At 41.7% G+C, this 26928-nt stretch overlaps 1 protein-coding gene across 1 annotated transcript in view; it reads right to left on the bottom strand.

The window, feature by feature from the left end:
* The window catches only part of CFAP299 (cilia and flagella associated protein 299), a 395611-nt gene that overhangs the window by 325546 nt on the left and 43137 nt on the right, over positions 1-26928 (bottom strand). The gene's annotated exons all lie outside the window — the stretch shown is intronic.

Here is a 26928-nt window from a genome sequence, read left to right as displayed (position 1 = left end):
AAGTATACAGTAATGTTTCCACAGTAGATCAAAAGGTCCTTCTCAAATCATTAAAATGCATTCCAAGACCCATCAAAGATACCATACCTTTGACTGAAAAAAGGTAGTGGAAATCAAGAACACCACAACTGTTAAAACACGTGACATATAGAACACCCCCCTTCAAGTTGAGAAGAACAACCAAAGCTTTTAAATTTGTATTAATATGGGAAAAAATAACTTCAACTTCAGCTTTCTATACACACATACAAGCTAAGGGTCAGATCCTCCGAAATCAGATACTTACACCATTCAGGATTATTTCCATGTTTTTAGTCAGATCCATAGATTGTGTATGTACAGTAGTTACTCACGTGTGTAAGTCATTTGTGTGTATATGATCAAACCTTAATATTGGAGAAAATTATAAGGTAAATGCAAAATCAATATTAAAAGGGCTAAGTGGCATGTCAAATACTGCACTTACATTTTATTTTGAGGTCTTCAGTTGAAGACCTAGTGGAGCAACAAGAAGTTAGTTTGGCAATCTCAATCCAGTCTCTGCTGGATACTGCACCATATTATAAAGTCACCAGTCAGACCCGTTAACCTTTCCTTGAAAGAGTTGCCCTACAGTGTTCTGGTGTGGACATCAAATTCTCTTTAGCCTTTGATCAGGTGGTTTTCTACCAATTCTTCTTTCATGCAAGCAAATAAATCAGGAGCAACTCCACTGAAGTCAAGAAAGCTACAGTAGAGTAAAAGTGGTGTAAGAGGAGAATTAGAACCATAATGCAACAGGCTTGTATTGAGGGTATTTTGTATGCTTGGCCTGTTTGTGAGTTAAGAACTTCACTTATCCATGTTGCATCAACTCCTTAATTGAAAAGGTAAAACAAAAAAAAGTGTTGGGTTTTTTCATATACAAAGAGCACAGTATCTACTTTCAGGGCTAATTCTCTACTCCATTACACCAATTTTATGTCAGCGTAACTCCATTGAAATCAATGGAATTAAACAGGCATAAAAAAAGATAATTAGGTCCTTTAGTAAAAGAAGAGCATAAACCATGATATTCCATAATACAACTTCATCTCTGCAGGCTGTATGTAATATCCTCTGCATTAACACAAGAAACAGAAAAAGACACCCTTTAGGACTGACAGACTACCACCTATGTTTAAAACATGTCATTCACCTCAATCTGAACACACCATGCTTCTGGTAAAGGAATTTCATGGATCATAAAAAGCCAGCCTTAAATTCTATACTCCCAGACAGAATCTCCACCAGTGTAGTTATTGAGCCATTTTACAAGCTTTTCTGATCCTTCAGTTATCCTTACAGCTATCTAGTTTTCCACCATACTTCTTCCCATGCAATCATTCCATTGCAAAGCATTCCTTATCTCTAATGCAGGCTTATGAAATTCCCCGGAATCAGACAAGCTTTGCTCTGTTCTTGTCAACACTTGAAATAGAAAGATACATATTTGCACCAGGTAAGCCTGATTCAGTGAAAAAAACTGATTAGCCTGAAAAATGTCCAACTTAATCACTCTTAGGAACAAAACTATTCCACGGGAATTATTCAGCTTTACGGCAAACCAAAGATAGCAACTAAGACCCGATCCAAATCATAAGTTTCCACCAATTGTGAAATGGTTTTCAGAATCCATTCTTGAAAATTATTTCATGAACATTCATCTGTGTTGAAAGGAAAACATGTTTTAAAAATGATTGTTGAATACTGATCTCGAGCTTAAGCCTTCTTGGTAAAATCTTGATCACAGTGGAATTAATAGGAGTTTTGCCACTGACTTCAGTAGGGCCAGGATTTTACCCAAGGAATGTAAAACTGTTCCTAGGAATTGATCTGAAAAACTATTTCAGGATCAGAGAAAACATATAGGACAAGGACCAGAATGTACAAGATAGTCCTCAAAAATCATTTGAGGCCAGTCCATGGAGTCCTTACTCAGGTTGATTAGTGTTTATTCACTCAAGTAGTCATACAGAAGCCAGCGGGACTACTCAGAGAACTTCACCCTAATTATAATAAGGATTCCACAATCTGACCTGTGGACACTACTGACCTGAAGCAATACACATTTGGGGTAATATTTTCAAAAGCACCTAGGTGACTTAGAAGTCTGTCCTATTTTCAGAATTGACTTAGGTGTGTATTCTCCTAACTTCCGATGACTTTCAATGAGAAATATGCTCTTAAGTGCCCAAGTCACTTTTGAAAATGGAATTTAGGACCATATTTTTAAAGGTATTTATGCATTGCTACACTGAGCATTACAATGTTTAGCTGATTTAGAACCTAAAACTCTCATTTTCGAAAAGGATTTAGACACTTAGGAGCCAAAATCCCATTGGGCTCCTAATACCCTAAATCTAAAGTGCCTAAGTGTCCTTTTGAAAATGAGACTTAGGGCTTGTCTACACAAACTATTACAGCAATGCATTTGCTCCGCTTCAGTGAAGATGCTACCTATGCCGATGGGAGGAGTTCTTCCATTAACGTAGGTAATCCACCTCCCTGAGAGGCAAGGGTTAGGTTGGTTTAACTGCTTCAGTCAGGGGTGTGGTTTTTTCACACTCCTGGGCACCATAATTATACTGACCTAATTTCCTAATGTAGACCAGGCCTTAGGCTCCTAAATCAGCTAATCACTGCAATGCTGAGTGTAGCAATACCTAAATACCTTTAAAAATGGCGGCCTTAGGCTTTTACTCTGTTTGCCTCTTCCGAATTTTGTCCAAGTGCTATATAAAGGGTCTAATTCTTAAGACTTGAAAACACCTATCAACTGTGATGTTATTGTTACTTGTCCTCCCAAGTGTGATATCAGTAGCACACCTAGGTACATTCAGTACAGATAGTGCCATTATAGGGATATTGCTAAATCCAAAGTCCAAGTTCTAAGGGGCTAGACTGAAGGATCACTCATTCTGGAATCACATCTGGGTTCAACAGCAGCTGAGTATCTGCGCTCTTTCCAACCTTGCCAAAAGAAGTTACTCACCGTATGCAGTAACTGCAGTTCTTGGAGATGTGTGCCCCTGTGGGTGCTCCCTGTAGCTCACATCCCTGAGCCTCAGAGATGTCAAGTGTGTGCAGTGGTGCTTCCCTTTTATACCGGTGCAGTTTTGGAAAGATGGTTGGGAGGTGGATAAGTTGATTTATCTGGAAGACTGAAGGTATTTTTGGTAGGAATTTGGCATCTGGTCACAATGTGACCTTATCTTTGAAGACACTCTTAAGGGGAGGGGTACGCCATTAGGGCCCCTATCTCTCGCACTCTCCAAGCGGACATGATGGCCACTTGGAATGAGGTTTTCATAGAGAGATGCAGAAGCAGGCAAGTGGCCATATGTTCAAGGGGACCTTGTAAGACAGTTTAAGACAAAATTAAGATCCCCTGCTGGTGTAGAATCTCTGATTTGAGGGTAGAGGTTACTCATGCCTTTAAGAAATCTTTTCGTCGTATGAGCAAACACAGAATGATCATCTATCTTCTGATGGAAGGTGTTGATGGCTGTGAGATGTACCTTTACTAAGCTTAGAGACAGACCTGATTTCTTTAATTCTGGGGCGTAGACTAGCATAATCTGTAAAGGAGAAGATGTAGGGGTAACCTGTCTTGAATTACACCAGAGTTGGAATCTCTTCCATTTTTGAATGTACATGTGATGAGTAGTTATTTTCCTGCTGTGTAAGAATACCTCCTTCATATCCTCAGAACAGTCCATTTCTAAGCTTTGGAACCATCGAGGAGCCACTCTTTGAGTTGGAGAACTTATTGATTGGAGTGATGGATCTGGCCCACATCTTGAGAAAGAAGATGAGGAACAGCGTGAAGAGTAATTGGTGGACAAGCCACCAGCTGAGAAAGGCATGGAAACCATGTCTGTCTTGGTCAGATCGGAACCATGAGAATAACTCTGGGCTTTTCTTTATCTTGAGTATCACTTTGGATACTCGTGGAATTGGTGGAAAAGCATACAATAGATGTCTGTTCCACCTGACAAGACAAGCATCTTCAAGAGAATAGTAACCCAGACCTGCTCTGGAGCAGAATTGGGAGCATTTCTTGTTCTTGGCTGTGGTGAATGGTAGTGTCTACTTCCCATTCGTGATCTTGGGGGAAAAAACTGCTGAGAATATCCACTGTAACGTTCTGTATGCCTGGAGGTAGGTTGCTGAGATGCTGATATGGTGATGAATGCACAATAGTTTTGTTGCCTTGGCACACAGGGAAGGTGATCTTGCTCCTACCTGGTGGTTTATGTAGAACATACATGCAATGTTGTCTGTGATAATCTTTACATGTTTGCCTTTGATCAGTGGTAAGAAGTGTGAACAGACATTCCTAACTGCTCTGAACTCAAGTAAGTTTATAAGTAGTGTGGATTCGAGAGGGAACCATTTACCCTGAATGGTGTAAGTGTCCATGTGGGCTTCCAAACCCATTAGGGATGCATCTGTTATCAACAACAGAGGTGGTTGAGTGAAGGGGACTCCCATGCAGACATTATGAGGATCTGCCCACCAGTTAAGAGAGTTTTCGACCAATAAAGTCAAATTTAAATTGTGTCTGCTGGAGACATATACCACCCTGAAAGGCAGTGCATGTGGAGTCCCGTATACTTTATGAAAAAGATACCTGCCACCATATGCCCAAGATATTGAAGACAGGTTATGGCAGAGATCTGAGGACTGACCTGAACTGTTGAGATTAAGCTGGCTAAGGTGTTGAACCTGTACAATGGGAGGAAGGCTTTGGCCACTACTGCATCTAGGTAGGCTCCTGTGAATTCTAGCTGTTGCACTGGGGTCAAAGTGGACTTTTGAATATTTAGTTGTAGTCCCAGTTGTAGGAATAGATCTATAGTCTTTTGTGTGTTTCTCAAGGAGTCAGTAAAGGAGCATGCTTTGAGTAGGCAATCATCTTGATACGAAAATATCATGATGCTTTGTTTGCAGAAGTGTGGAGCTACCCCAGAAAGGACTTTTGAGAACACTCTGGGTGCCGATGATTGAATGGGAGCACATTGTATTGGAAGCAATCTTGACCCAGAGTGAATCTTAGAAACCTCCTGCATGATGGGTGGATTGTGATATGAAAGTAAGCATGTTGTAGGTCAAGGGCCAAGAACCAGTCCCCCTAGTTCAGAGATGGGATTATTGCTGCCAAGGTAACCAACTTGAAACGTTGTATTTTTATGAATCTGTTGAATGCCCTTAGATCCAGAATGGGTTTCCAAACACTATTCTTTTTCTATATCAGGAAGTGTTTGGAATAGAAACCCTTCCCTCTGTGTTGGGTGGGAACTGGTTCTATAGCACCTATTTTTAGGAGGCAGCTTGTTTTCTCGCATAAAAGATGCTCATAAGAAGGTCCCTGAAGAGGGATGGGAAGGGGAAGTGAATAGAGGGGAGGGAGAGAGGCAAAGTGGATTGAATATCCCTTAGTGACAATCTCTAGTACCCACTTGTCTGTGGTTATATGCTCCCAGTTTTGATTAAAAGAAGTAAGGTGGTCTCTAAATTGGTGAATATGTTCTGGTTATTGGAGCAAATTAAACGGGTTGGTAGCTTGGGGCCTCGACCAACACATCAAAATTGTTGCTTGAATGTAGAAGGCTGTGATGCTGATGGTTGTGGGACAGTCGGTCTCCGTTTCTGTGATCTCTGCCTCTTTCTCTGAGGTTCATAATGCCTCTGGGGAGAATATCACCGTAGCCTATTGCGGGTTCGGTGTACTCAGTACCAAGTCTCTATAAAACTTTGTCGGTGCCATTTTAGAGGAGCTGGCTTGTTCTCTGCAACTACTCCCCTCCCTCCCCGACAGTACCAATGTATTTGAGCCTTCATTCTTATCGTCTTTGACCTTACTGGCAGCACCAGAAGATCCTGCAGCCTCACAGGTACCTAGTGCCAAGGTCGTTGACCTTATCAGAGAGCTCTTTCTCTTGACTGATTCCCTACTTGAGGAACTTGTGGTCCATATTTTTAGATCTTTTGAGAGGAATCCAAGGATTTCTTCTTTGAAGTCACTGGAGAGTGCTGATCCAACAACGTTGACGAGACCAGTCTTGATGGGGACCGAGGTACAGTGGGAGGTCTGGGTCCGGAGTCAGAGGCTGGTCGAAGCAAGCTTTCCATCGTGAGCAGTCTTAATTTTAGCTCACTGCTCTTTCTGGTTCGGGATTTTAATTTGAGGAAAAATGTGCCTTTCTGAGTCACATGACTCTCTAAGGCAGCGAATGCAGTAGGAATGGTCATCACTGACAGGATTGGCTTCCCAACTGGAGAGGTAATGTTTAACCCTAGGGGAGCTGGGCATGCTCTTTTCAGGGCTTTAACTATTCTACAAGCAAAATAAATAAAAACTGGAGAAATAAAAAGAGAAAAGGAAATATTAACACCAACTGATCACTACTGAGGAAAACAAGAAAGAAAAAACACTACAAAGAAACTCCGCCAACAGACTCTGCTAAGGCACCATCTGAGGCATCATCTAAAATAAATTTGTTAGTCTCTAAGGTGCCACAAGTACTCCTTTTCTTTTTGAGTATATATTTATGTATTTAATTGCAATAGCAGCCCTAGGCTCCAAACAGACTTGGAGCCCCATTTGGCTAGGCACTATGCAAATGAAGGAAAACAGAACTTAAACTCTTTGGGCAAGAGACTCAGAGAAGGGGGCAGGGGGAACAACCCACACAGATGAAAGGTGGGGTAATAGGATAAAACATAAAAAGCAAAGTGCTCAGAATGAAGGCAAGTACTTTTTATTATTATTTTATGTGTGTTTTACTTATACCTTATTTTAAAAAATAGCTGTAGGGGTTTCTGTTAAGAAAGCAATCCAGACGAGTGGATAAAGGAAGAGGGGAAACTCAAGGGGACGGAGATGGAAGGGGTCTGTAAACAAAAACGTGGGATTTACGTGGCTTGCTGAAAAGATATGCAGGGATGCAAGGCAGACTTCCACAAAGTGAGCAGCAAATCTGGGGTGAGAATTTGGCAGTGCAGAAAGGTTGAGGTCTTGGCAGAGCATGATGGAGGGAGGATGCTAGGAGGGTTTTGTCATCTGAGTGGAAGGTTTGTGAACTTGTCTCTGGGACAAAGGAGATTTCAGTAGCTAAGGGGGTGGGGAGACGATAGGTGGGAAGGACAGTGATGCTTTTCACTAGTGGGCAGGTGGGCCTTTAAGTCTACTTTTCAAGATGATGGTTAAGGGCAGGCCAACAGACAAGGGGGGTTATAGATACGGGGTCGGAAGGAGGGCCCCCAAAGTGTAGCTAGACACAATATATGCCTAAGGCCAACCTTGAAAAAGTGACTGTCTGAATAGTAATTTAAACATGTTAGCTATAATAGAAATTAGAAAATGGTATATACTTTAAGTTCACAACCATTTGGCACTGGGATGTCACCAAGAGAGCCACTAGAATAGCAGCACTGAAATCATTAATGAGCAGTGCTAACAAATCCTAATTTTCAAACCATTGGAGTAGCCCTTGGTATTACGTAGTGTGAAGCTCCCACATTAACACGCCATATTGGGAAATCAGGGTTCCCACCATCAGAGTTAATTATATATTTGCACCAAAAAGAATCATTTAATACACCTGGATAATAAACTCATTTGAGGCTGTGATGTTTCTCAGAGAAAAAACTCATGTGCCAAAGCACAGCACTTGAGGAAAATGATCTCATGTCTGGGCCTAGGGAAACAATATTCTCCACTAGTTCCAATGCATCAGCGCTCAGTGATGGGAGCTTTGGTCCCACCCTCGCCAAGAGGTTTATTTATAATTTAAATGTGTGTGTGCTCTAGTCAGCCAGTCTCAAAAGAAAGAGAACCTAGGCTTCTTGGAAGATATTCTGCTTTTCAAACCCTAATGTTTGATGGTTGCAAATCCAGCTTATCAGAATAGGCTCCTGTCCATCTTTTGCACCTCTTCCCATATCTTTTCTTGCATGCTGCGACTGCCACACTTTGTTTTCAGAGAGGAACCCATGCCATCTTTTCAAGAGTGCTATCTGCTGGAGGCTGACAAAGGCTGCAGACTTGGGTAGATCTCTTATATTCTGTAGTGGCCCAAACTTAAACTTGATTGTGCAAAGCAGTAGTCAACAAAATAGATCAGAATCTCAGCTGCTGTAAATCAGCAATGCTCCATTTGAGCTCCATTGATTCACACCAGGTGAGGATCTAACCCAGTCACTAAACACTGCAATAGTTTCCAGTGTGCAGTCTGTCTGAATCCCAAAGGACCATAATAGGACCATAATAACTCTTAGGTTTGGTTGCACTCTCCTGCAAGCAAATGCGACCCGAATAAGGACAAAAGGGCCCCAAGACCAAAGCCAGTGAAAGGAGAAGCAGGAGCGCTGTAGCGTATTACCCTGAATCCATAGAAATCTCTCTCGCTGAAACATTCCACAACAGGAATCTGCACGGTGGGGATTAGCAAATCAGTGCTTAGGTGAAAGTACTCTGGGAGATGAGTCGATCCTGAGCAGGCCCTCTGTGCAGCATTCGCCTCTCAAAACCTGGCGTAAGTCCAGGTGGGAGTTAATACTGCTCAACACAGCATTAACTTCTACCTCGCTGTCTTCTACTCCCCTCAAATGGAGGGGAGAAGGTGCAGCATGGGTAGCCATGATCGTCAGACTCTTCAGGGAGATGTGCCGCTAAAGTGAGGACAGACACAGAAACAGCAGAGGAAAGGGGCATCTTCCCAGGATCTCCAGTATTGCAGAAGCTCGTTTTCCTGTACAGATCTGAGGATCTATAGGGTAAGAAGGACACACCTCGCTCTCTCTCCAGGAGGCAATCAACCCCTCCTCCATACTAAAAGGGGTAAATGCAGCAGCAGTTCTGCCAGGCTCCTCTCATGGAGTATACAAGCCAGTTTTCCTCTCCCATGGGTTTTTCCAGAAGAGGGGGAGGATTTGGCTCACGTTACTTTTTTTACTGCCTAACTCGCAGAGTAATTAAGTCTAATTTTTAAATTTTGCTCCCTTCTTTTCCATCAGAGTGACAGATGAAAACAGTGAAATGAAATCATAAGGCCATAAAAAAAGGAAATATCATATGAAAACAAAAAAATTCATTAAAAAAAGAAAAGTTCAACAGTATTTATAATTCATAATCAATTCCAGTTTATGATTTAAGTAGATGTCTGTGCAACATTCTCCAATGGGAGGGAATGTCCAACAAACTGATTTATATTAAATTCCAAGCTTGGGACTCCTAAATCAACACTCTAACAGTGCTTGCTAGTGAAAGTGCAGGGACAGCGTTTCTTGCCATGGCTGAAAGCAAGCTGAAAGCTGTGAGTGAAGGATTGCTTGAAGGTCATGTACTGCCAAGGCCTCAGCGTAAACACAGGTGTTGTGGAAAGAAGTGCATGGGGCTACCCTATCTAGCAGCTAAAGAAACACAAACAGTTATGCTTCTGAATTTCAATGCTGAAGTTAAAGAGAAACAAAGTAATTGTAAAAATTCATAATTTTCCTCAAACCCAAATCATTTAATGCACTTTTGTTTTGGCAGTAGCATGTTTCTGTAGCATTCCTGGCCATTTTTGTAGCTGAAGGCTGGGAAGGCTGAGATGGAGTTGGAGCATTTTCTCTTTTCATGCCGTGTAAAGTAGTCTGAGGTTATTGCCACCTCATTTACTGGCCTTTAACAAGGATTATATTTATATATGTGAGGTTAATGCTGCTGATTTATTTAACATGCAATTTTGCTAAATGTCAAGAGGAATAGTATTTTCTATTACATAGGTACATACATTAAAATTATATATATGTCTTGTCAACTGCAGGATTACATGAAACAAATGTTACTTATTTTAACTATTTAAAACACTGTGGATGTTTAAATATTTGTTATTTTTACTATTAATATGTGTAATGAGTTTGATTACAAAATACTCCAGATCCTTAGCTGGTGTAAATCAGTGCTACTCCATTGAATTCATTGGATCCCCATTGATTTACACCAGCTATGGAGTTGGGCCACCATGTATAAACAAACCTGGTTTGAAACCAAACCCTGTATCTCCCTCCCTCTTCCTATTCGCCTTATCCTCCTCTCCCCTTCTCCTCTGCTACAAATTTTCAAGTTATCATAAGAAGCGGGTCCCATGGATAAGGGACCCAGCTTTTCCACAGAAGTCAGCAGCAAAATTCCCAGGTCAGGATGAAACTTTAAGCAAATGCTGTACAAATGTGAGGTATTATTGTAAAAAGGATTAAAGTTGAGATAGGCTTGAGCCACCATGTTCAGATCTGATCTAATTTCCCCATGATTGGAGGTGTTCTGATTCAGAGTTTTGGGATACCATGAAATATAAAGGGCCTGATTTTGTAATGTCTGTTTTTACTGAATTCTCACATTGGCATAAATTAGGAGTCACTCTTTTGAAATTTATGGAGTGAGGTGTAACAATAAGTGTGATCAGAAACAGGCTCAAGACTTTAATTGTGGAAAATTACTGTTCTAACTGAAATCAATTATATCAAGTAAATTTGGAGTAAAGTCTTCTGAATTGAACTTTGCCCTTTGTGTGTCACATTTTAAAAGGCATATGCAGCCCTAATTTAGTGTGTCCTGACCAATATCAGATTTCCCTCTGATTTAAGAGAGTTCCACGTTGTGTTATGCATGATTGCCATAAGAACTTGGATAACAGAGCTGTACAAGTAAAAGTTGACCCTCATTAGCTTTAAAAGGAGACTTGCAAATTCAAGACCAGCGGTCTGGTCCAAAGCCCAGTGAAGTCAGTGAGAGATTTCCCCCTCCTCTCCCCACCCCCAAATGATCTTTGGATCAGAGATAAAATCCTGACCCCACTGAAATCAGTGGTCAAACTTCAATTGACTTCAGTTGGGCCAGGATTTCACCTTAGGTGTCTATGGAATACTAAATGAAGGAGAAAAAAATTGAAATTCACTGAAAGAAAATTGTATGGATGTATTTAAACAAAAAACAGAGCTTTGAAGTGGTCCCCCTTGCTGAGATCATATATGATTAGCTCTAAACACTTTAAATGAGTGATCCAGTTCTCCTTTTGTATCAAGTGCAGTTACAAGAAGCAGAATATATAGGTTGATTTACATTGTGCATATAACTTTGGAGCACTTTGTTCTTATTAGGTTAAAAAAAAGCAAAGGTTACTCCATGCATACACACACAAATACCAGTGGGACCCTAGCCTTCATAATGCACAAATGACCTGCAAAAATTTCATTTTAAAAAGCAAAACTGCTTTTTAATTAGAATAACACACACAAAAAGACATGAATCTGGCCAAAATACTATTGGTTTTGGCTGCCTTTGACTAAACAGTTAAACTGATTTTGACCTTATTTTATTTTTTGGGGGGTTTTTTGTTTTGTTTTGTTTAAAGAAAAAAAATCATTAAAGCTGGGAAATCTTATGCCAAGTTAAAGCCTCAAGCCAATTTAATGGCCAAGTTATAAACCTCTAGCAAGGGGTGTCTATAATGCAAGGCTGACAGAATGTTAACTACGATAGTGGTGCCAGCCATCACTAAAATATTTAGCTCTATTAGAGGTACATCAGGGAAAGGAACCTGTACAAAGCTACATAATTTAACACACATGGGTTTGTATTTTCTGTTTTATTTCCATATGAATGTTTCTCAATGCCAGCATTACAGAGAAAAAGGAAGATATAGCAGTTAAGATACTATAGTGATGAATGACAGAAAAGAACAGAAAGAGATAAACTGGACCGGTTATACAGTATTAAATATAAATATTAGACTGACATTTGCATTTTAGGCAGTTATTTCTATATATCTATTCATCCCTCCTGTGATTTAGACTGTAAGCAATTTGAAGCAGGGACTATTTCTTATTCTATGTCTGTATACCGTCTAGCACAATAGGGTCCTAAGGCACACCAAGTCAAAAGACATTTGACTTGATATTGCATGACATTTTGATTAAAAACTAGAAAGCTATAAAATTAACATGACACATGTTAAATGGATTAAAAGCTGGCTGACTGATAGGTCTCAAAATGTAATGGTAAACTAGAAATCATCATTAAATGATTTTTCTAATGGGGTCTCTAGTGTTTTTTGGGGGTGCCCCAGGGACTGGTTCTTGGCCCTGTGCTATTTAACATTTTTATTAATAACTTGGAAGAAAACACAAAATCATCCCTGATAAAGTTGGCAGATGATGCAAAAATTGAGGGAGTGGCAAATAATACAGAGGTCATTGATACAGAGTGATCTGAATCACTTGGTAAATTGGACATATATGTTTTAATATGGCTAATTTTAAGTGTATACATCTAGGAACAAAGCATGTAGGCCTCTATGATGGGGGACCCTGTCCTGGAAAGCTGTAACTCTGAAAAAGATTAGGGCATCATGGTAGATAATCAGCCAAACATGAGCTCCCAGTGTGATGCTGTGGCCAAAAGAACTAAAGCAATCCTTGGATGCATAAACTGGGGAATCTCGAGTAGGAATAGAGAGGTTATTTTACCTCTGTATTTGGCACTGGTGTGACAGCTGCTGGAATACTGTGTTCTTGTGTCCACAATTCACGAAGGATGTTGATGAACTGGAGAGGGTTCAGAAAAAAGCCATGAGAAGGATGAAAGGGTTAGAAAAACCTGTCTTTATAGTGACAGACTCAAGGAGCTCAATCAATTTATCTTAACAAAGCGATGGTTAAGGATCATAGTCCATAAATATCTACATGGGGAGCAAATATTTAATAATGGGCTCAACCAGTCTAGCAGAGAAAGGTATAACACAATCCATTGGCTGAAAGTTGAAGCCAGACAAATTCAGATCGTGGAGGGTTCATCACTGATCAATTTTAAATCACGATTGGATGTTTTTCTAAAAGATCAATTCTAAGAATTATTTTGGGGAAGTTCTCTGGCCTCTGTTATATTGGATGATCACAATGGTCCCTTCTGACCTTGGAATCTATAAATCTATGAACCCTGTTTGGGGCCGTTAGGTGCTACCGGAATACACAAAGGAGCCAGAGAAGAGCAAGTAATAGTTGAGATGGGGGAGAAAAACAGAGCAGGAGGGAAGGAAACAGGAGGAGATGGGTCCAAAGTCAAGAGGTAAGGTGGACAGAAGTCAGAAAACTTCAGAAACAGGGATATTGAAAAAGAGAAGAAAGGGAAGAAAAGCAAAGAGTAGAAAGAGACTTCCAACTCCTAGGGAGAGAAGTAGAAGAACTGTTTTTACATAGAGCAGAGACTTGAAGATGGTGAAATATTGCTAGGGATTATTGTTGATTGAGGAAAACCATGAATGATACAGAATGTGTTTCTGAGGTTATCACTTGGATTTTTTCTCCCATCAACTGACAAATGTTCCTATTCTGACAGGTGAGGTTTCTCCTGCTGAAAACAACAGACAGTGACAGTCAGTGTCTGCTAAGAAAATGCATTCATCTTTCTGAATTTAAGATCTGCCACCACTGTTTAGAGGGAGGAAAAAAACTGTCATCCTAGATCAGGACAGAAGAATGACGAATATACTATTTATCTATGGTGCACAGATGAGTGAAATTGGCCTTTTGGCCAAATTGGTTCAGGGTTATTCAGTTCAGTTCTGAGAATTTTAGTACATTTGAAAATCAGAGATTAATAGCACTGGCTAGAATCAAGCATTATGTAGGCAGGTGTTGGGCAACATTCCCCACATATAGTATATGTGCCAATGCTCTCAAAGCTGAAAAGGCTTTTGATAGTGTCTCCAGAAAGCTTATATTAAAGATTCTGGGGATTATTTTTCCTGGATAAGTTTGGTCCTTGGTTTCTGGGATTACCAGTGCTCATGTCTCAGACACGCACACTGCAGTGTGGCAGCTATTAGGATTGTCCCTAATTTCCATAGCTTTACAGATTGGTAACAGAACCTCTAGCTCCCTGGATGAGGCGGTATTGAGAAGAGTCAAATAGAAACTGTCTGTGTCAAACATTCTATTATATATAAAACCTAGAATAACCCTTGCCAGTGTCTTAGCAGACGGCTGGGATCTTCCCTCTGGATATCAGTTGAAGTGCAATAAATCGGTTATTGTTTTTCCTCTGATGGGTCATGAAATCTCTTCCCAACATTTTCCCTCTTAGTTTTAAAGGAATAAGGAATCCTGTGTCAGATCCGCAAATGATATGCCCCAGCTGAGAATCTAGCCCAGTGTGTGTTATCCTTGGAATCAACACCTCTAGAAATGTCAAAAACCTTTACAATCGGAACTATCTTAAAGACAATCTTGGTAAAGGGCATTTAATTCTTCTCTCAGAATCCTAGGTGTTCGATGGAATGCCTCATGCATTCTGCAGAATACTGCCATTACTGTGGCAATGTGCATTTAAACAGCATCCATTAAATCATGTTCCATCCCACTATTGATTGTGGGACTCATTTTAGTATTTGAGACAATACTACCGTCTGATTTTGAATTATTTCACACTGTTTCACAAATTGCAATTCAAAGCAGAATTCGCTGCTGCTGGGTGGAGAAATGAGGAAGTCATGCCTCAGATATGAAACCTAGTATGCCACGCACAAAAGCCAATGGGACTACTCTGCAACAGCCTTCCAACGGAAGTAGTGGGGGCACTAGTTTGAGGTTGGAGCTTGATAAATTTACAAAGGGGATTATACAACAGGGTTGGCTTCAATAGCAGGGGACTGAACTCAATGACCCAGGATGTACCTTCCTGTCCTGTGTTCCTAGATCCCAAGGGGCATTATGCTCTATCACGCTTCATGTACTTGCACCCTGCCAGAGCTGGCTGGCCAACACGACATCACACACAGCAGGGGCAGGATTATGGCCACAATCCTACCAAAAGCAGATACAACCCATCAAGCAGTGGATCTGCAGCCCTGTCCGATCCCCACACCTTGTACTCACATCGCACAGGCAACAGCATTTGTAGCTCCCATTGACCGTAATAGCCAGATTCCGCCTTAGACACCTTACATGTCAATCCCACTGACGTCAATAGCAGCTTTGGCTACGTAGTACAAGAGCAGGCCTGGTGTTTGGAGTTGCACAGGCTTATCCAAGGGTATGTTTTAATGCCAAATCAGATTTGGTTTACTTGCATTAGATCAAAATCTCTAGGGTGCTCCATTCCCTTCGTAATTTCACGTGGTATCTTCTGTTATCCACTCTCAACTTTGGACAAAAAGCAAATATTCTCCACCTTTCTTCCAGTCATATTTCTAAAGGATGAACTTTCTCATCTTATAGATTATGAATTACTCTAAACACCTGTAGAATTTAATAAAGAATGAGATCCTTTCCAAAGGTTTTTTTAACCACTTGTAGAATTCTGCAGGAGGGATAATTCCCTATTAAGTTCTAAATGATTGGTCAAAATTTATTGAAAAATACATAATTTTCTACTAAATTTTAAAAGACTCTATAAGGATTATCAACATAATCATCCTGTTTTTGTTGCAAGATAGAAGAATGTGGTTTTAAAGATTGCAATATCATATTAGTGCAGGGGCACATATTCTGAAAGAGAGTATTGATTTCATTTTTAAAAGAGTTCTTATGCCAAAATACGATTACTGCATGCTACCATTCAAAACCAGTACACTACTATAACACAGCTGATACCAATCGTATTTTAGTGCTGACTCCACCTGCCAGTAATGAGGACATGTAGGACCACATATACATGCAGTCAAATGGAAGAGACCGGAAACTTGATTGTACTACTACCTACTTTGCACAGGTGGAAGTGACAACACAAAGTGAAAGGCAATGAAGATTCAAACCTACATTCATGTATTTACAGCAGGGGTGGGCAAACTATGGCCCGGAAGCTCCCGCTCAGGAGCAGGATTTGGGGCTTGCCCCACTCTGGTGCTCCAGCCGGGATGCAGGGTCAGGGGCTGCCGCATGGCCCCGTTCCAGCACAGCCTCACCCCAGAGCCCACACCCCCAACCACAGCCCTCACCCCGTCCCACACCCCAACCCCTACGTTTTCAGCATTCATGGCCTGCCATACAATTTCTATTCCCAGATGTGGCCCTCGGGCCAAAAAGTTTGCACACCCCTGATTTACAGAGATACATACTCAGAGTCAGCAGTTAAGGAAATCAGTGTGGTGAACTGAAAGAATTATTCACTTTCCAGAAATCAAGGAGTCATTTAAAATATGTTTTTGCACATATGACAAATACAAACATGACAAACAACCATTCCTGCACAGATGACAGATCACACAATCACAAGCAAAATCAGCACATTACAAAAATTAGCCATGTCATGGCCTACATTAAGAGTAATCAGTGCAATTAAGAGCAACTCCACAAAATATGAATACTGAAACTCAGATGAACAGTACAGATGAGATTGCTGCATCATGTGACATGAATGTTGGTGAAGAAAGAGGCATGTTACACATCATTTTCTCTTCAGATTATGTTGTACTATTCTACCCCACTGTCCAAACATATCTGGTATGTAATACTACATGTCCACCTCAATGCCTGTCATTCAATTCATTACAGATACATTGTGGATGAATTTGGCTTAGTCTCTTTGTAACTCATTGGTAATACGGACACATGAAATTATACAATGGTTGTAAGTTTGAGACTTCTGGAGGGAACATACTGAATTTTGCTCTGTATAAAATTCTCTCAATTCCATAGCACTTCTAAATGCTAAATAATACTCAATCTCCTCGTAGCAGTCACTGTATATTTTGGCTTGTTCATCTCATCACTGAGCTACAAACCAAATGACAAACACTGAGGTTGACATTTTATACAAAAACACACCCAGACAATGGAGTAGAATGACACAATATAGAAAGGGGAGAAACTGTATGTGACATGCCCTTCCCCTCAATGAGTGTCAAGTCACTTCTGACCCAGGTTATGCAGGGCCTGTCAAATGTTATTTGACCGCACATACATTTGACTGTTGAGTGATCGTCCTATGAGCCCACATATATGACATAAGCCACACAATAATAGATGCATAGCTTGAAGAGTTTGCTCCTGGAACTGAAATACATTACTTGATGCACACACAGGGTTTCAGGATATTTGCCCCGTTTGCTGAATCTGACACAACTGTTGTCCTGGACAGTCAGTCAACACATTGCTGGCACATGTCCTTATGCCACATGGCACTTATCCTTGCAACAAAGCCCGTTGCCAACTGTGTCCACATATCTATTCAGGGGACACCATCACAGGGCCTAATAACATCAGCCACACTATCAGAGGCTCGTTCACCTGCACATCCACCAATGTGATATATGCCATCATGTGCCAGCAATGCTCCTCTGCCATGTACATTGGTCAAACTGGACAGTCTCTACGTAAAAGAATAAATGGACACAAATCAGATGTCAAGAATTATAACATTCATAAACCAGTTGGAGAAAACTTCAATCTCTCTGGTCACGCAATCACAGACATGAAGGTCACTATCTTAAAACAAAAAAACTTCAAATCCAGACTCCAGCGAGAAACTGCTGAATTGGAATTCATTTGCAAATTGGATACTATTAATTTAGGCTTAAATAGAGACTGGGAGTGGCTAAGTCATTATGCAAGGTAGCCTGTGTCCTCTTGTTTTTTCCTACCCCCCCCCCCAGATGTTCTGGTTTAACTTGGATTTAAACTTGGAGAGTGGTCAGTTTGGATGAGCTATTACCAGCAGGAGAGTGAGTTTGTGTGTGTATGGGGGTGGGGGGGATGTGAGAAAACCTGGATTTGTGCAGGAAATAGCCCAACTTGATTGTCATACACATTGTGTAAAGAGTTGTCACTTTGGATGGGCTATCACCAGCAGGAGAGTGAATTTGTGTGGGGGGGTGGAGGGTGAGAAAACCTGGATTTGTGCTGGAAATGGCCCACCTGATGATCACTTTAGATAAGCTATTACCAGCAGGACAGTGGGGTGGGAGGAGGTATTGTTTCATATTCTCTGTGTATATATAAAGTCTGCTGCAGTTTCCACGGTATGCATCCGATGAAGTGAGCTGTAGCTCACGAAAGCTTATGCTCAAATAAATTGGTTAGTCTCTAAGGTGCCACAAGTACTCCTTTTCTTTTCACGTTTATTAAGAAATTACTAATGAAGATCTGCTTGGTCACATCAGTCATGGATGTGCCTTGCAGAGGGAGGACAGGACAAGAAGTCAGGTTTACTGAGCTCTGTTGCTGTTAATGACTTCCTGTGAGAGTTTGGATACATCACTTAGTCTCATGTCTCTCGGTTGCTTGTGTCTGTAAAATGGGGATAACAGAATTAATCTTAATAAATATCTCTAAAACACTTTGAGACCTCAGATGAAAGGTCCTATACAAGAGAAGAGTATTAAAATACAAAGCCATTATGACTGAAAGGTAGATTTTGAAACAGCACCGTTGGCAAGATATCTTGGGCAAGTACAATTACATAGAATCTATGGCTAGAAGGCACCATTGTGATCATCTAGCCTGACCTCTTGTATAATACAGGCCACAGAGCTTCCCCACAATAATTCCTAAAGCATCTCTCTTAGAAAAACATCCAATCTAGATTTAAAAATGGTCAGTGATGAAGAATCCTCCACAATCCTCGGTAAATTGCTCCAATGGTTAACTCACTCTCACTGTTAAAAATTCACACTTTATTTCCAGTCTGAATTTGTCTAGCTTCAACTTCCAGCCATTGTAATGCCTTTCTCTGCTAGACTGAAGAGCCCATTATTAAAGATTTGTTCCTCATGTAGCTACTCATAGACGGTGATAAGTCACTCCTTAACCTTCTCATTCTTCAGCTAAATTGATTGAGCTTTTTGAGTCTATCCCTGAAAGGCAGGTTTTCTAATCCTTTATTCATTCTCGTGGTTTTTCTCTGAACCCTCTCCAAATTTATCAACATCCTTCTTGATCGGCGGACACCAGAACTGGACGCACTATTCCAGCAGCGGTGGCACCAGTGCCAAATACAGACGTAAAATAACCTCCCCACTTCTACTCGAGATTCCCCAGTTTATGCATCCGAGGATCGAATTAGCTCTTTTGGCCGTAGTGTCACATTGGGAGCTCATGTTCATCTGATTATCCATTGTGCCCTCCATCAGGGAAGTATGGCCTACACAATTTGTTCCTAGATGTATACATTTATATTTAGCCATATTAAAATACATATTGTTTACTTGTGCTTAGTTTCCCAAGTGATCCAGATCATACTGAAGCAGTGACCTGTCCTCTTCATTATTTGCCACTCCCTTAATTTTTGTGTCATCTAGAACCTATGCGTGATGATTTTATGTTTTCTTCCAGGTTATTAATAAGTGTTAAATAGCATAGGTCCAGGAACTGATCCTTACAGGACCCCACTAGAAAGACACTCACTCACTGACCATTCCCCATTTGCAATTACATTTTGAGCTCTCAGTTAGCCAATTTTTAATCCATTTAATGTGTGCCATGTTAATTTTTATCATTTTAGTTTTTTTTAATTGAAATGTTATTGATAACAAGTCAAACACCTTACAGAAGTCTAAGTGTATTACATCAACACTTTATAAGTTTGGTTGATAATGTCATCAAAAAAAGATATCAGGTTAATTTGACAGGATCTATTTTCCATTAATTATATTACCCTCCTTTAATTCTTTATTAATTGAGTCCCGTATCACCAATTCCATTATCTTGCTCAGGATCTATGTCAGGCTGACAGGACTACAGAGACCTGCTTAGCAAAAGAACACAATGAAACAAAATACACCTCTTTTGGGTAAGGAGTGCCACATATAGGTAAAACACTGTTCTTGAAGGCATGCTTGCAACTTGGATTGATTTCAATGGGAATTAAAAATGCTCATTTAAGGGTGGATTTGACCCTATACTTTCAAACTTCAAAGTCTTGGGACTGGAGAAACAATCTGGCCTTTAGAATTAAGAGTGTATTTCCTACAAACCATTAAATATTTTAAAGGGCAGGAAGCAAGATTCAGAGCACCACGAATGCATTGCCAGCAGCCCTTCTTTTATAAGAAGGGGGGACCAGATAGACATTAAGATAGGTGATCTCTCACTCTCAGACCTTGACTATGTGGATGATATTGTTCTTCTAATACAGAGCCCCGACAAGTTACATAAGGTACTCCAGCAAATGGAAGAGGAGTCAGCTAAGGTTGGCCTCCATGTTTTGTGGCCAAAAGACAAAGCTGAAAACTCTAGAATCACATCAACCTGGGACTCCAATCTCTTTGAATAATGAAACTGTCAAAGCAGTCTCCAGCTTTTGCTATTTGGGTTCTATATTCACCAGTTCCTCCAACTCTCACATGGACGTTTTCCACCAGATGGGCATCGCAGCATCTGCCATGGGTCATTTACAATGAATAGGAAATCAACATCACCTTGGCATGACAACCAAGTTCAGGATCTATTCAAGCTGCATCCTCTCTGTACTGTTGTACGGTTGTGAAACCTGGACACAATGCTGCTCAGACTGGTCAAAGCTGGAGGCTTTCCACACAAAATGCCAATGTTGCATATTGGGCATAAAGTGGAATTATTTTATTTGTAATGCAGATGTTTATGGTTGTTAAAGTCTACACACTACTGGGGCCATTGTCTGCAGATTGCATCTTATGCTTTTTGGACGTGTCATGAAAATGCCTCAAGTTGTTCCAGTGAACACCATTCTCCAGGTGGCTTGTAACATCCAGGATAAAATTCCACCACCCAGGGATGGAGGTGGCCCAGAGGCAGACCCCCTATTACATGGGTTCATCAAGTGTGTTCAGACGTTGGACTCTCGGCCCATCAAGCCCTTGTGGCCACACAGGAATGGGCCAAATGACGAATGATCACCTCAGCTGACCATTCAGCTAAGCATTGAAGACAACAACCAGCTGACATGCCTCTATTGATTGAAGCAGTAACAGTATGTCACCAGGAGAAAGATAGTCTCTTGGGTAGGTAGATCTCAGGCCCTTTGGAGATGTATAGGTTACGACAAACATCTTAAACTCCATTGGGTCACCAACAGGTGGCCAGTGCACATCTTGGAGTAGCACTCCCAGCAAGATGCCCCACTCAATAAGCACTTCATACCTTATGCTTTTTTTCAGTTCAAATACTGACCAAATGAGAGTACTGCAGGTACACATGCATTTAAAAATTACAAGATACTACACTTGTATCAAAAGGTAGAAAATACAGTATAACATTAAGTTGTGTTTGAAAAATAGCACATGATCGTTAAAGACTATCATAATGGATATACACAAGGGGGTAGAGCTAAGATTGCATGGGCAACCTTACCTTTAGTATCTCCTTACTTTGGCCATTTAACATTCTCTGAATGTAGGTTTTATATGGAATCAGATACCACAATGATGGGCACTACATAAGAAGATTAGACAGATGGATTCAGCAGACAGTTTGACAGTCCTTACTAGACCATCCCCTATTTTGTCCTTTCCAAATATCTTTTCTGCATGAAACTGTAGCTGTGTTGTAAGCTGTATCACATCAAAGCAAATCCAGGTTTTGGCTTATGCTCATGGTCTCTAGGCAGTTTTGGTAGGAAACTATTCTGCTTTTGAACATAAGTCATGACAATATACGTTTATTAGTACAATGTATGTTTTCTATAGACATGCAGGGTAAAAAAATCAAGTATTGTGAAAGAATCCTTTCCAAGTAAGGACAAAGATAAATCATTTAAGGTTTAGGTCATTCTGGTTCATCAAAAATGTTTTTGAAATCTGCAACTGAAAATGTTTCATCACTTTGACAAGTCTGTCTTTGCAAATAATAAGTCATGGCTGTATATCTGCAAACTCAATCTGTCATTTTTGGCTGTAATCTGTTAGAACATCAGTGATACACACAACAAGCTGCCAATTGAAACAATCTTGCTTTTTAGATGCATCCTTAAACTAGAATCCTTTTCAACAACGCAGTGTTATACTTGCACAGGGAACTACCCTGCTGTGTGAATTCCTTGCATTGACTCCCATATTTTAAAAAAATGATGTCAAACCTGCAGCTGAGGCTAAAGATGTAAATTACAGTAGGCATCTGGTAACCTTCAAAATAGTCTTCTACACTGTAGAGCCACCAGTTCAATTCTGCAGTTAAAGTTCTAGCTATATAGCTTTCTATTATAAAGATGATTTTGTTAACAAGAAAAGCAACTTTCTGTTTTATATATGAGCTCCCACTATGGGCAAATTTGGGGTAAGTCTGAGCCTCAAGGGACAATGTATTTTGGAGACATGAGAGTTGAGATTCTAGGCTCTTCTGGCCAGAGTTTTAAAAGTATTTCGGCACCTAAAAATCCAAATAGATACCTCGTGGGATTTTCAAGAGAACCTGTGCACATAACCCCCTCTGATTTCAATGGGAGTTAAATGCATCAGCACTTTTGAAAACTCTGCTAGGCATCTATCTGCATCTTTAGGCACCAAAATACCTTGAAACATCTGGTCTCTTGTGGCAGAAAGGGCACCAGGAACAGCAGCACAAGGTGCCTGCACTCTCTATTCACAGAGGGCCCTAGGGTGAGATGGTGCCACTCCAAAGGTGACTTGGGTCCGCAGGGAGTGCATGCAGACAACTCAGTGGAGATAGGATTCAGCATCCCTTCTGAGGAGACTCTGCATGCAGGGCTCTTAAAGCACCCCAGCTAGAATTTAAAACTGCCCGCCGAAGCCAGAATCTTCCCTCTGCTTCCATCCCCCCTCCAGCACAGTCATCCACGTGAACGCAGAATTATGCAAATTGTATTCCCTGCACCCACCACAATGAGTTAAGCACTAAGTGTTCTTTCATGTTTAGCAGTAGTCTAACATTTGCTTGAAACACCATCTCAGACAGTCCTGAAAGAGGACTAACATGTTTGAGTATTTTTAGAGGGTGCAGTGGTTTATTTTGGGATGATTTATCACATTTTTTTCTGCCTGTGAGAGTTCTATGAGCTTAAAATTTATTTTATGGACTCCTTAACACCTGGATTGATGAACTCGAGTAACTGCAGAGACTATTATCAGGGGGTAGCCGTGTTAGTCTGTATCCACAAAAACAACAAGGAGTCCGGTGGCACCTTGAAGACTAACAGATTTATTTGAGCATAAGCTTTCGTGGGTAAAAACCCCACTTCTATGGCTCCTGAACCCAAACTGAGTGACAACACTTCTTAGGATGGAGCCTCTCTGTTGTGCCACTTATTTCTTCCTAACACCCTCTGTACATCATCTTTTAAGTACAATACAAATGTAATTCTCTCACACACACACTGACACAGAGAGCGAGAGAGAGAGAAATGAAACAGAGTTATGCCCTCTGACAAAGGGATTGCCACTGGGACTGAAACCCAGCTGACTTATAAATTCTGTGCACTTTTCTGCTGAGTTTGTAATATTTGCAGTGTCCCAGACCCTGCAGCATTTTCTTTGATCAGAGGCTTACCTCACATAATACAGGCTGGGGGTCAACACCGGACAAGAGAGTTTCAGTTTACCTGAACTGTACACTACCTTGTTATGGGTACCAGATCTCCATGCAAAGTGACAGAGTCAGTTTGCAATTAGAAAGAATCTTCTCTCTTGGTTGAAGAGCCTATCCACTGGTATAAATGACAGTGATGAAGCTCCAACTGCCCCTGAGAGGTGGACATTATGCTTCACTTATCAGTGTCTATACACAGACAACAAACAACTCTGATGAGAGGAAGGCACAATTTTACTTCAATCTAAATGAGCTCATCAATTGACTCCCTGTGAAGAAAAGTTGATTATCCCAGGTGTCTTTAACTCTCATGTCGGCCGTGATGAGTCTATGTGGTGGGACGTCAGCAAGACAAGCAGTAAAGGCTTACTTTTGTTGCCAACATGTATCGAGCACCGATTAGTTATCACACGCACACTGTTTTCTGGCTCCCCAACAAACACAAAAGGACCTGAATGCACCCTTGCTCACATCATTGGCATTTGGTGGAGTATGTGTTGGTCAAAACAGCAGGGCCTATGAGATGTGTGTAAAAACTCTAACTGTTGCCTGGCTGAAAGACCAGTCAACCACCAAAAAATTCTCCACAGAGTTAACTACTGTTTTAGAAACTTTTCCAACAATCGGGGAGGATGTATCTGCTGAAAGGGAATCTATGATGGGGTGTTCACCCCAAGCCAGCACAGACGAGGTTAATGAGGCTGAGAAGGAGTGAATTAATCAGATCTGCCACAGCTGAGGGGAGTTGGGTGACCTAAATAATTCCCCCAACAGTGACGGAGCCCAGCTGAGAAGGAAGAGGCAGGGCTAGGACAAAGCCAGGAAGCTGGCAACGGAAAGAGACTGCAGGGAAAAAGTCTGCAGTCACTGCCGGGAAAGAGGGAATTTGAGTTGGTGGCAGGGGGAAGGGGAGAGACAGAAGCTGTAGGAAGGAGTCCAGGGAAAGAGAAACAGAGTCTGAGGGAAAGCAGACCACAGTTGTTTGTTATAGACTCCCTGAGTTGGAACCCAGTGTAGAGGGTGGGCCTGTGTTCCCCTACCAACCACTGATCTGGAGAGACGTTGTTACCGTGGAAGGCAAGGACTACAGGGACCTGGCCGGAGGGCCAAGCCACAAAGAGAGTGAGAGAGATGGCACGGTGTGCAGCAAGCAGCAGAAGGGGGCTTTGGATCTGGAAAGAGCTGATCCCCAGATTGGAAAGGGGGAGGTGCCCCTAGTGGTGAGTGCACTCTGTGACCGTATTCCTGTGTGATACAATCTACATTATAGACTGTTGTGAACTGTGCTGGATATACAAAACACCTTTATGAAGATGGGTTTGAACAGAATGATCCTGAAATAGCACATCTTCTTGTTGCCAAATGGCAAGCGCATGATGTGCTCTTAGCTGATCCATTCTCTGAGTTGAAACAAGCCAGATATAAAGAAGCTTGCAGCATGCTCCACCGCAAACTCCGCCATACGCAAAATACGTGGTTTGACCATAAAGCGGATTAATTGCAGGTCCTTGCTGAAAAACATGACTCCAAAGGCTTCTGTACGATGCAGTCAAAGCTGCATATAGCCCTACTCGATCTGCCTCAACACCACTAACAAGAGCTGATGGTGAATTTCTCATCACAGATTTGCACTGCCAAATGGTGCCATGAACCCAATAGTGAATTTCTAAATCATCGGTCTACTCTTTCTGATGAGTCCCCATTTCCATAAACTGCCTACATCTAGCACTTGCTGATCCACACACACGAGCTGAGGTGCTGAAGGCTGTCCAAGCAATGAAAAACAACAAATCTCCTGGGCCTGATGCCATTCCAGCTAAAGTTTTCAAACATGGAGGAAATCATCTCATTGACAAGCTTTTTATGTTTTTCCTCACAGGTCTGGCTTCAAGAAATCATATCACAGCAGCTGAAAGATGCAAAGATCATCACTATCTACAAAGACGTAAACACGCAACTGTGTTAACTATCGCTGCATCTCCTTGCTTCCCATGGCTAGTAAGATTCTTGCATTCATCCTCTTGAACTAGCTCCTGGTCCAAGTTATCAACAGAGTTCTGTCTGAGTCACAGTGTGGCTTTCGTACATTTGCTGGAGTGTATGCTACTCCTCAAAGGAGCAGCTAATTTAACTCGTCGCCTGTGTCCCTCTAGAACTCCCCATGGAATCTGCCTGGACCAGCAACAATGAAGGAGCAGAGGCTGCTAATGTTTTCACTACCCTGAAAAGCACCAGCCAAAGCAAAGGCTGGCCTTATGTCCGTTGCATGCTCTAATTTTATCTTCAGAACACACCATCTTCACACTATGGGTATGTCTACACTACAAAATTAGGTTGAATTTATAGAAGTCGATTTTTTAGAAAGCGATTTTATACAGTCGATTGTGTGTGTCCCCACACTAATGCACTAAGCGCATTAAGTCGGTGGAGTGCATTCACAGTACCGAGGCTACAGTAGCGTCGACTTTCGGAGCGTTGCACTGTGGGTAGCTATCCCACAGTTCCCTCAGTCTCCGCCGCCCATTGGAATTCTGGGGTAAGCTCCCAATGCCTGATGGAGCAAAAACATTGTCGCGGGTGGTTTTGAGTACATGTTGTCAGTCGCCCCTCCCTCCGTGAAAGCAATCATTTCGTGCCTTTTTTCCGTGCGGGTGGCCATACTGCTTTCAGCAGACAGTACAGTGGGACTGCTAACCGTCGTTGTCACCCACCGCTTCCGCTGCCACTCTGCTCTTCTGATGCTATGAATCCACCTCGCAGGACTGTCATCATCCACCGCTTCCACTGGCACTCTGCTCTCCTGGTTGTCTTGCAGGGCCTCTTCCGCGAGAACTCTGCTCGGCTGCTCTTGTCTTGCCATACCACGGCAAGCGTGCAGACTGCTCAGCTGTTGTATCCTGGCAGCAGATGGTGCAGTAGGTCTGCAAAACTGGTCATCCAACCACTGCTTCCCCTGCAACTCTGCTGTCCTGTACGCCATACCATGGCAAGCATGGAGCCGGCTCAGATCACCGTGGCAGTTATCAGCATTGTAAACACCTCGCGCATTATCATGCAGTATATGCAGAACCAGAACCTGCAAAAGCAGGCAAGGAGGCGATGGCAGCGCGGTGATGAGGACACGGACTTCTCTCAAAGCATGGGCCCTGGCAATTTGGCCATCCTGGTGGCAATGGGGCAGGCTCATGCCGTGGAATGCCGATTCTGGGCCTATGAAACAAGCACAGACTGGTGGGGCCGCATAGCGTTACAGGTCTGGGATGATTCCCAGTGGCTGCGAAACTTTCACATGCGTAAGGGCACTTTCATGGAACTTTTTGACTTTCTTTCCCCTGCCCTGAAGCACAAGAATACCAAGATGAGAGCAGCCCTCACAATTTACAAGCGAGTGGCGATAGCCCTCTG

Source organism: Lepidochelys kempii, chromosome 4, assembly GCF_965140285.1.
Source record: "Lepidochelys kempii isolate rLepKem1 chromosome 4, rLepKem1.hap1, whole genome shotgun sequence".
In the NCBI taxonomy this organism is placed as follows: Eukaryota; Metazoa; Chordata; order Testudines; family Cheloniidae; genus Lepidochelys; species Lepidochelys kempii.
The sequence above is the reverse complement of the archived record's forward strand: the minus strand, read 5'-3'. Positions and strand labels throughout refer to the sequence as shown.